General features: G+C 41.9%; 1 protein-coding gene across 11 annotated transcripts in view; it reads right to left on the bottom strand.

The window, feature by feature from the left end:
* The window catches only part of DLC1 (DLC1 Rho GTPase activating protein), a 493,356-nt gene that overhangs the window by 139,709 nt on the left and 344,472 nt on the right, over window positions 1–9,175 (bottom strand). The window lies entirely within an intron of this gene.

Genomic DNA, 9,175 nt, shown 5'->3' with positions numbered 1-9,175 from the left:
GGGGCAAAGCTCAGATCTGTCCATTTGGCTCACCCTTAGGAGCTCTGATGGGAGCTTTCTTGGGGAAGGCAATTGGAGCCATTGAAGAGAAGATGTGGGGATTATCCGTGGATTAGGATTATCTAAACCAGTGGTTTTCCAACTCTTAACTAGGGGAAGCCCTTTCACAGGTAAAACAAAACAAAACAAAACAAAACCAAAAGCAAAAACTCCAAACTTGTGCATGACATGACAGTAATTATACTGTTAGTATCTATTAAGGTAAGCACATGCTCATGTGAAGGAAAGGCTTGTTCTTCTTGTCCTCCAAACACGTTCTGTTCCCCTCCCAATTCCTCTTGGACAAACATCTGTCCTAGGGCATCAATACTTTGAATTCTTTGTGATCAGACTTAGGAAAAGTAAGCAAGATTTACAGAGGAGGCCTGGTATCTATCATCTGCTGGAAACTCATACTAACACACAAACACGGATTGTTGAGATGTTTTTGAACAACGAATACTAAACACCAAGGGAAACATGAAAAAAGAACCTCTTTTCATTTCATTATAGACGGTTCCATTTGTGAAGGCTTAAATTTGAAGGTGGTTAACGATTTTCTTGTTTAGTGATTCTTCAATTTGCATGTGAATCAGAAGGAGCTGAAATCATGGTGAGGGTACCGAAGATTATACAGAGATTGTACAGAGTATGACCCTACCACATTTTTCAGCAATGTTTTTGCCTGTTTAGTGAATGGGACTTGGGGTTAGAATTTCTGAGTACAAGTAGAGGGCATGCTAACATCAGGAACAATTACAAAGACTTGCACAGTACCAACAGAGAAAAAACTCTTTTCCTATGTTAGGATACATATTTGTTTTTTCTCTTTCTTTTAAAAATTGTTCCCAGTATTTGGGCTCCACCTTCTCCCAAAAAGGTAACTTTGCCTTCATCATCAAGAAAATTGAGGTGATCACATATGCACTACTTCAAGTTATTAGCAACATCTACATTCTTGGAGTCAAAAAAAAAAAAAGCTGCTGTCTTTTCCATGTATTTTTCTTAGACTTTTTCTTTCTTTTCCTATTTGCTGATGGTTCCCAAATTGATACTCCTGCCCTGCCTTCTATCCCAAGTTGAAACTCAGACATGCACACGACCATGGCCACGTACATGCACCTGGATGCACAGGGGTCTCATCTTCACCATCTCCTCCCTAACCAATTTATCCCACACAATTCCTCCTCTCACTGGAACCAGCATGCCGCCAGGCATCCAGGGTTGGAATCTGGTGGTAAACCTACACTCCACACACCCAATTAATCCCCCAGTCTTTCTAAATACTTTCTAAATATTTCTCAAACCCACCTCCTACTATTTAGCTCCAGCTATATCCCATTCAGGCTTTCATAATCTTTGCTCTAGATGCTTACGAGGACTCTTAATGACTCTCCATTGCCTAAAAATAAAGTCCCTACCTGTTAATATGACATTCAAGACTTCTCACGACCTTCCGTTTCCACTTTCACCTGCCACTCCCCACATTCCACTTTATCAAGCTGCACACACCAAGCGGCTGCTTTTATTCCTCCTACTTGAAATCTCCTCCCTACTTTCATCTGATTGACACTAATCCATCGTCTCTGAACCCATGACCAAGCTAAGGGCCACTCCTCTGTGATCCTATTAAACCTTGTACCTACCTGTTTCTTATCACCTGTATGTTATATTATATTGTAATTATCTGTGAATTATATTGTAATTGCTTGTTAATTCATATTTTGCCTCCCTTTGATTCTTCTAGTCGAGAGGGAAGATGGTTGCCCAGACTGTGACAATTTTTTTTGGTTTTTGTTTTTATTATTTTTTTAAGATTTTATTTATTTATTCATGGGAGGGAGAGAGAGAGAGGCAGAGACACAGGCAGAGGGAGAAGCAGGCTCCATGCAGGGAGCCCGCCCGATGTGGGACTCGATCCTGGGCCTCCAGGATCACACGCCAGGGCTGAAGGTGGCGCTAAACCGCTGAGCCACCTGGGCTGCCCGGTTTTTGTTTTTAGAAAAGGTGCTGGAAATGCTTTGACACACTTCAGTTGAGAACTAAACTCGATTTTTCCTCTTCCCCTTAAATCAGGGCAGGGTCATCCCTTGGCCTGTAACCAACACAATGTGACTGTGTGACTTCTGAGGTTAGCTTAGAAGAGTAGAGGCTGCTTGGCCTTGTTCTCTGGGACCTTTGTTCTGGGGCCCTGTTCGACCTTGTAAGGAGTCTGTCTGTCCTGAGGCTGTTGTGCTGGGAGGAGGTTCAGGTTGTGTGAAGAGGCTACATGTAGGTGCTCTCCTGAGCCCGGCCGAGGTGCCATCTGACAGCTAGCACTGACCACCAGCTGCGAATGAAGAAACCTCCAGGTGATTCCAGCTCTAGCTGTGGAGGCATCTGGGCCTTTGAAACTTTCCAGGCCAGGACCCCGACCTTGAGAGGCAGAGCCCCTGTGCCCATCCCAACTCCTGACACCCACAGTCCGGTGTCCAGGGCGATTTTGCAGCAGTGCCAGCCAGAGCACACAGCCCCCAAGCAGGCTGCTCACCAGCCCTTCCCTGGCTCTCTTCATGCACGGAGCCCTCCTCATTCTTTCAATGCGCCTCTGGGGCCACATCCTAAATATGCTCCATTCACCCAAATCATTGTTTCAGCGGCTTCTTAAAAGGGAAATCCAAATTAAGATACTGTCCAGACTCCTGACCCCGCCATTAGACGTTATTCAGGAAGATGTAAAACATTTTAAGGTTCTTTTAATACCACTTTAAAAGAGTACAGAAGGAGCTGAAACTTGGACCAGAGAAAGTGGTCCTGAGGAAGCATAATTATTAGAGAAGGCAGTTGGGCAGGCTGAAGGAATCCAGTAATACTTCTGCCTGGAATGGAGGAGATTTTTTTAAAATTCATTTATTTATTTATTCATGAGAGACACAGAGACATAGGCAGAGGGAGAAGCAGGCTGCCTGCGGGGAGCCTGATGTGGGACTTGATCCCAGGACCCTGGGATCAGGACCTGAGTCAAAGGCAGACGCTCAACCACTGAGCTACCCAAGGCGTCCTGAACGGAGATTTTTAAAGGCCATTTGCAACAATGGCAAATTAAAGGAAGAAGCTGAAGTTAAATATACATTTTTGTTTATGCAGTAGTTTTCATTTGGAGAAAAAACTTTGCTTCCAAAGGTCTGAAAGCATGTTTTTGTGAATATCTTAGACTTTCGTTTTCTATAGGATTCTCAGCTAACTATTTAGATAGGATTGATTTGGCCAATGGACAATTAGGAATTAAGATGACAACGGAAATATCTTTAGTATAGAGTGAAGTACTTAATGTTCCAACATTTCCCAGTATTCCCGGTATTGGCTAAATTCAGTCATATGACAGCATTCTGAATTGTGCTTATGTGTGTGCACCTCATGTGAAATAGAATTTGCTGCTCCAAAAGTATTTCAAAATGAAGACCACTCAGAAATCTTGTTGGCCAAAGAGTTCACAGACAGCAGTCCACACCAATCTAGATTCCAACTGTGTTTGTAATAAAGATACCTATGAAAGTAGAGTAAGTCAAATGATTTTTTCTTCACACGACCACATTCCATCATCCAACACTCACTTGCATACCACTGTCTCACTCATCTCTTTAACACACTTGTCAGAGTTCATATCTGCAGAATAGTCTAAGGAGCGGGGCTATGTCCCAGGGCCTAGCACAGTGCCTGAAACATATTTATAATATTTGCTGAATGAATAAAGCAGTGCATAAGGCCAATGCATCTCATCATTTAGACCATAAATACTGTTCATTCCTGTTTTGTTGTCAGTACAGTGCCCCACCTAGAAGTGACCCTTGATTGCAAAACTCCAATGAACAAAACCCAGACTGAGTGTCTCTCTTAAAAACAGGCAGAAACAGACTCCTCTGTTAACAAGCATACCATCCAGATATCCCATGTCCTCAATCACATTGCAAGGAGTCTCACCTATCGTCCAGAAAGAAGTAAGTTGCTTTTTACAGGTATTTAATGCATGACCACTGCAAATAAAGAGACAAGAGGCAAAAAAATATTGCTGAAATGATGACAAGGATTCATTATTTGGTTGGGTGCCAAGTAAAAGTCAGTTCCAGTTGTTCCATTAACAGTCAAAACTTTAGGCCCTGCCAAACATTACTATCTGCTTGTGCAATTTGGCACAGTTGTTACTAGGTCAGGATTGCAACTGCAAAGATAGTACGGCCAATATGTTGCCAGTAGGATTGACTATAGAAGATATGATACCTTTTAAAGCATGTCACATTATATGCAATTATAGTAATGGGTAACTTATTTAGCACTTCCAATGTGCCAGACAGCTCTCTAAGTGCTTTGTCTTTGTGACTCACTTCATCTTCACAGCAACCTTGTGTGGCAGATGTGTTGACATCATGCCCATTTTACAGATGGGGACACTAAGGCACACGGGGGTTAAGGAAACCTGTCTGTAGTTACCCACATTATTATAAGTGGCAGAATGGGAACTGAAAACCCCACCAGATAGTCTTAATTGCCACACAATGCTACTTGTCACAACCACTATGCATGACTGCCCCAAATCAGCACAAATGCCTGACTTCCAAGATCTGTTACAAGGATGCTCAAACAGGGCAAAGAATAGACCTGCCTCATATTTAACACTAATTATCATAGACGTCAGGCTAACAATGGTTCTAGAATAATTTTCTAACTAAAATGAGTAATATTTTCATAATGTAATAAGCGTTATAGTACCACCTGGACCTGCTCCAAGCTGAAAGCACTTTCTGGTTTGCACTCATCTTAGTGGGATGTTGCTTATGGCAAATGGGGTAAGTAACGTGCAAAGAAAGGCTCAGCTGTAGCTTTGCCATGACCCAAGACCATGCCTCCGCTCTCTGTAATCTTTAGTTATGAAGTGAAAGGCCAATCATCTGATACCGAAGCTCGAGGAAGGTTGGCACCTGCTTAGTTTTGGTCATCAGTTGTGTTTGCCCAGGGCAGGTGCTCAGAAGGTCACTGCAGCCCGGCACTCCCTCACTCCTGTTACCTTGCCTTCCCCTCCTCCCACTCCCAGTTCCTGGGCCACAGACTCCTCCCTTCATTGTTCTGGGTGCTCTCTCACATCCCCAACTTCAGCAGCAGCTTCTCTACATCCTGGTCCTGATGGAATCCCTGGGCCACCCCAGCCCCCTCTTCTTCTTATTCTGCTTTCTCTGGCTTCTGAGAAATTCTCTCAGCTGCTGTCTCCCAATCTTCATTCTCCAATCTCTTTTGCAGTTAAACATCTCCTATTGCTCCTCTTTCTTCCCTGAAGACCAGCTCTTGGTTCACAAACTTCCCTTTCCCGCCAACTGCAAAAGCCTCATCAGAGGAGGTAGGGTCCCCATAGACAGCCTGCACACACTGCAACCTTGCAATTCCAAGGCCATCACCTGCCATCCATCTATGCCATTTTATTCCCCAGAGTGCATCATTCAGAAATCTTCCACTGTGACATGACCTTCTGGACTCAGCCTCCCATCCTGTCTTCCCTCAATAGTGGATCTCTGGTTGCACTCATCATTCAGTCCTGGCATGCATCTTCAGTTCCCCGGATTCTCGGATGGATTCTCGCTTCTTCACTGCCTTCAACCAGGAAAACCTCTACACTGAATTAAAGCTGCAATTCACCCTTTCTTCCCTCCCTCCCCCTGAAAAGGTAGCAAATTACCATTGGAAAAAAATGCTAATGCTTTGCAAGTAACAGCCATTACCATTTAAGTGCCCTAACCTCTGTGGGGCTCTTTTACTCATTTCTGGACTGGACCCTCTCCATTTCTTCAGGATTCCTCTAAGCCTCCTCCACTCATCTCAAGCCCTGATCCATTTTTAGCAGACTGTGTTGTCCGGGGCTGCAGTAAGAAAGCAGAGGCCATGGGTTGTGATCTATCTCATCTCCCCAGACCCTCCGTGTCAAGTTATCCATTGTCCCAGCAATCTCTATCCCAATTCCACCAGTCTCTGGGTGGGGCTGCATGCCTCCTAACGAAGATTCTCTTATATTGTGCCTTTTACTCATCTCTTGCATTACTAGGTCAATAATTTTCTTAGTCCTTACTCCTAGTTTCAGCTTTGATTTCTCCCTGCCCCCCTGCATAAATTGGCAACTTCCCCTCAGCCAGTCTCTCTGACCCTGATTAAAAGACATACAACCCAAGCCCAAATAACAAAAACAGCAAGAAACAGAAAACCAGAACATACCCTGAAGCCATTATTTCCCACCCAAAACTATCCCCATTTATCATTCTTTTTTCCTTTTCAGGCAAATATCTCCAAATGATAAACTTCCACTGATGCCATCACCTTGTTCACACACGTGGCCATATCCTGCCTTCCAATATGCCATCCATTCTTCCTGAAATACCTTTGCCTGCCAGGATCCTGGAGGCTGGGTCAGGGCCTCATCTGGAATTGCTTTGGGACACCGGCCCCATTTCTACCAATGCACTTCCCTCACTGTCTTGAGTATTAAACAGGGAGACCCTGCTGTGCATGGGATGTGCCACGTTCACTGTTGTATCCTCATTGCCTGACAATACCTGGCATGTGGGAGAAAATCAATAAGTATTTCTTGAAAAAATGTTTCCATATAAAGCTCTACCAAATGATTCTGTTCCACTCATATTGCTTCTACATTGCTTTAATACAATTTGATCATTTCTGACCCAAAATATTGCTGCTCCCTGCCAGAACAATATTGTTCCCATCTGCTTCACTAAGCTTCACAAAGATCTTAGTTCTTTGTAGATCAGAGTTCTCCTGGTTGAAGTCAGCTGGCCAACAGAACATCATTTCTACACTCACATGGTCTCCTCTAACACTTTGGATGTCACAGATTAGTAAAATTTCCAAACTATGCGGGGACAGAATTGAATTGCTAACCTTTACTATCCTAAGTGAATGTATTAATCCACATCACCTAAAACCAACTTCTATCATCACCATCATTTCATAAGTGAGGATATGTTAATAACAACCAAAAAGTAAGAAGAGCAGAAAAAAGACAGGGCTTGAAACTAAATACATTTGATGCTATTAAAAATTCAGTACATCACTGTTGCTCATTTAGGGGCTGCCATAACAGAAGATCACAGACTGGGTGGTTCAAACAACAGAAATGTATTTTTTCACAGCTCTGGAGGCTGGGCATCTAAGATCAAGGTGCTGTCAGGGTTGGTTTCTGGTGAGGGCTCTCTTGCTGGCTTGCAGACAGCTGCTTCCAAAGGTGTCCTCACATGGCCCTTCCTCTGGTGAGCATACTCCTACTATCTCTTGCTCTTCTAATAAGGACAACCTCATTTAACCTTGATTACCTCCTTATAGATTCTATCTCCAAATGCAGTTGCAGTAGAGGTGAAGGCTTCAACAATGAAAGGGGAGAGGTCACCATTTAGTGCCTAATAATTGCCCCTTATTTTCTCATTTTACTGCAGATCATTGGGAATTTCAACCTGGATTGGCACCAGTCTGTAGGCCGGGATTTGAAAAACACTGTTCTGAATATTGTAAATACCACACATACAGACTCTTGAAAAAATTACCTATTGTATTTATTTATATATTTAACTCTTGTTACTGTATTTGTCAGTAAGATGGAGTTTAATCTTTGTTCTTGCAGAAATTGGCCTGCTCTTTTATTATTTATTTATTTATTTATTTATTTATTTATTTATTTATTTATTTTTAAAAATTTATTTATTCATGAAAGACAGAGAGAGAGAGAGAGAGAGAGGGGCAGAGACACAGGCAGAGGGAGAAACAGGCTCCATGCAGGAAGCCCAATGTGGGACTCGATCCCGGGTCTCCAGGATCACGCCCTGGGCCGAAGTTGGCACTAAACCGCCGAGCCACCCAGGCTGCCCTGGCCTGCTCTTTTAAATGGCAAAATGCTTTGAGGCAAAGTCCTCGGACAGAAAGACTTTTTGAACAAATTTATCCATTTATTTAAAAATATTCATTGAGCACCTAGCCATGCAAATAGAATGCAATTGAATCCTCTTAGCTGTGGTGTTACGGAAAAGAAAAGCAAAACTGTATTTAAAATAACATGATCTGGATTCTAGCCACCTCTCTGAGCTTTAGTTTCTTAATCATTAAAATGGAGATAATCAGGGGTGCCTGGGTGGCTCAGTAGGTTAAGCATTCGACTCTTGATTTGGGTCGTGAGATCAAGTCCCGTTTTGGGCTCCTTGCTCAGCAGGGAGTCTGCTTGAGATTCTTTCACTCCTTCCTTTTGCCCCTCCCCCCCTCTCTTTTTAAAATAAATACATAAAACTTAAAAAAAAGAAAAGATAATCATATATGTTTCCTTAATCTATTTAAAAGGATTTTATGAGGGTGATTGATTAACACTGAAGTATTTTTTGAAGTATAAAATACTATGCAAATAAAGGTACACGTGAATTAGAGATAACATAGTTGGATTAAAAATATTGAAACATGCAAGAATTAAATGAAAAAGCAATTCTTAATAATACTTGATTCCATTTTATAAAGTTATTAGATGAGGAGATCAGAGAAATGGCATGTCTCTTGATATCAGCAAAGCATTTTGCAACATTTTAGTGATGTTCTTTTAGAATGAATGGGTGCTGGAACAATTAGATGGAGTCATATTTTGGCTGAGCAACTGCCTTTTAGGTGTACTAACAATTAAAAATGAATATGAGCCTAAAGAGAGATCTCTATTTTATCCTTGATCATGTCCTAAGCAGTATTTTGATTAAATTAATCTCAAGGTCCCTGATTAAAGGTTTCAAGTGGCGTGTTTATAAAGCCTATAGGTGTCACAAAATTGAAGTAAAGAGCTAATATATGAAGAGATAAAGACTCAATTATCTCAATAGGCTGAAATGATGGGTAAGGGAAGGTATATGTAAAATAAACAAGATTAGGTTTAACTGGGACATATGCCAACCCTATACTCAGGCTGGGAAAAAAAAAAAAAAACCTGCTGCAGAAGAGAAAAGACTTAAGGATTCTATTTCATGTTAAAAAGATCTCCTGCTTCTACATGATCACAAGCTTAAAATGAACCACCAATATGGTGTAGGTGATAAAAATATGAAGAGTAAATTACATTTACTCTTGGAATTATAGATTA

The sequence above is a fragment of the Canis lupus genome, chromosome 15 (genome assembly GCF_048164855.1).
Source record: "Canis lupus baileyi chromosome 15, mCanLup2.hap1, whole genome shotgun sequence".
NCBI lineage: Eukaryota > Metazoa > Chordata > Mammalia > Carnivora > Canidae > Canis > Canis lupus.
This window is presented reverse-complemented; position numbering and strand designations above follow the sequence as displayed.